Source organism: Schistocerca cancellata, chromosome 3 (genome assembly GCF_023864275.1).
Source record: "Schistocerca cancellata isolate TAMUIC-IGC-003103 chromosome 3, iqSchCanc2.1, whole genome shotgun sequence".
NCBI lineage: Eukaryota > Metazoa > Arthropoda > Insecta > Orthoptera > Acrididae > Schistocerca > Schistocerca cancellata.
The window spans coordinates 412,497,411-412,499,910 of NC_064628.1; the positions used below are offsets into that span (position 1 = coordinate 412,497,411).

The 2,500-nt window shown below is 56.6% G+C and overlaps 1 non-coding gene across 1 annotated transcript in view; it reads left to right on the forward strand.

Moving 5' to 3' along the window:
* Window positions 1-2,433: 2,433 nt before the first annotated feature.
* LOC126178762 (small subunit ribosomal RNA) overlaps window positions 2,434-2,500 on the forward strand; it is a 1,909-nt gene continuing 1,842 nt past the window's right edge. Inside the window, exon 1 of the ribosomal RNA XR_007536621.1 lies at window positions 2,434-2,500. This exon is cut by the window's right edge and continues 1,842 nt beyond it. This is a non-coding gene — a ribosomal RNA (small subunit ribosomal RNA).

The following is a 2,500-nucleotide window of genomic DNA, read 5'->3' on the forward strand; positions in this document are numbered from 1 at the left end:
CCCATTTTGCACCTTAACCTAACCAAATTTGTAACGCAATTTGTACCGCAATGTAACGCAATTTGTACCGCAATGTAACGCAATTTGTACCGCAATGTAACGCAATTTGTACCGCAATGTAACGCAATTTGTGCCTTAACCTAACCCACGTTGTGCCTTAACCTAACCCACGTTGTGCCTTAACCTAACCCACGTTGTGCCTTAACCTAACCCACGTTGTGCCTTAACCTAACCCACGTTGTGCCTTAACCTAACCCACGTTGTGCCTTAACCTAACCCACGTTGTGCCTTAACCTAACCCAAGTTGGGCCTTAACCTAACCCAAGTTGGGCCTTAACCTAACCCAAGTTGGGCCTTAACCTAACCCAAGTTGTGCCTTAACCTAACCCAAGTTGGGCCTTAACCTAACCCAAGTTGGGCCTTAACCTAACCCAAGTTGGGCCTTAACCTAACCCAAGTTGGGCCTTAACCTAACCCAAGTTGGGCCTTAACCTAACCCAAGTTGGGCCTTAACCTAACCCAAGTTGGGCCTTAACCTAACCCAAGTTGGGCCTTAACCTAACCCAAGTTGGGCCTTAACCTAACCCAAGTTGGGCCTTAACCTAACCCAAGTTGGGCCTTAACCTAACCCAAGTTGGGCCTTAACCTAACCCAAGTTGGGCCTTAACCTAACCCAAGTTGGGCCTTAACCTGCTCTGTAATTGGCATATGACACGTTACATTAATCTAGTGTTGTCTAACCACAACCCTCTGAATATAGTTCGCTACTCGCACCGCCCGCCCTCTTGTGTATCGTTTCATGTTCAACACTTTGCAAGTGTTGCTTACTTTTTACATGCTCCCGCTGTACACTGTTATGTGGACGACTGCAGGATGTACAGCGCCCCCCTCCCTTCCCCCCTGCCTTCGCATGCTGGTCGTTCAGGTGCTTGCGTGTTCAATGCCCTTCGCAGCTGTTCACTGGCAATCGCATGTCGAAGCGCTCAGTCTACGTCGTGGTACGGCCTGTGTCCACTGTCCGCTGATGTCGTACGCTTAACCCTCACACTGTACTGCACATAGGTCCGTATGTACCGAATGATACGCTGTGGCACATGTGTGACCGTACAACGACTGCGCCCAACAACAGCGAACCATACGGTCCAAATGTTGTGCACTCAGCCACATGCCGTCTCCCCATAACTGCTGCATTGCAGTGTGGTACGCCATAGAGACGTGTGGGTGTAACGGACGCCCTGGATGGCGATCAGCGTGAGCCGTCTGTTGATGTAGTGGCGCGTGTATTCAAACGTAGTCGTCTCTTCTCACACAGTGTGATAGCATGGTGCACCGCGTTCCACATCTGCGACATGGTACAGATGCTGGTTGACAGTCGGTCTCGTAATGGACATCGCATACGTAGGGGGCCACCTCCCACGTGTTCTCTAGTCGTGCACATTTTGTTGCGTGTATGTGGGCAGACGTAGTGTGTCGTGACACCTAACAGACAGGCATGCAATAATCGTTGCATTTGCAAACGGGGATGGACGTCTACGTTTGCTGGTGACGTTACGCAAATGAACAACTGGTAACCCATTGTGGTGCGGTTGTTGTTGCTGGAGGTAAATCAGTAAGGGCAAATCTGTGTGTGAAGCGATACGCGGCGGTGGCTGGGTGGGACTCTCCCCGGCCGGTGAGGGGGGGCCGGCCGGCGTGCTGGCCGCGCGGTGCGTGGGCGCACGCGCTACAGCCGGCTGGTGGGGGCGCCCAGTGGCAGGCGCGCCGGCCGACGGACGCGGCAGGCGGCGCAGCTGCGCGCCGGGGCACCCTGCGCGCGGCGCCGTGCGGCCAAAGTGGGTCCTCGCGGGCCCGGTGCGAAGCGCGGTGGACATCTGCAGTGTGCTGGTCCGACTGAGGACTGTGTGCGTTGAGGATGCGCCGCCGCCCGGCACTCGGCGCCGCGACGCCGTCTGCTGCTCGGTCGCCCCAGCGGTTCTCGCTGGTGGTTTGTATCGCAGTTGTGCAGACGTGTTGGCACGTGCGCTGTGCTGGGAGAGTTCGCTTCGGCACCCACGTGATGCCTTTGCCCTTCTGTGGCGCTGGCGTTGGAGCTGCCGGTCACCGTAGGTGGCGCGTGTTGTCTCCCGCCGGCAATGCCACGACAGCACGCTCCCGGGCCTCTGTCGGCAGCGGCAAGCTCAGTTGGGAGCACGGGTGGTCGCACCTAAAGCGTCTACTCGCCTAACTCCGGGCGATTGCGCCTCTCTCGAACCCGACCAAGTACTTAGGACGGCGCTGCGCGCCGCCGGGACCTGAGAGGGTTTCGAGGTGTATTGTGCAGGGGAGCTCAGCCTCCTCCTGTTTGCAGAATAATTGAGCGGACGCTTGCGTGTTCGCGCGGGCCCCTGGGACACACTCCCGGGCGGCCGGCTGCTCAGCTCTAGTTGACGCAGCTCCCTGGTTGATCCTGCCAGTAGTCATATGCTTGTCTCAAAGATTAAGCCATGCATGTCTCAGTACA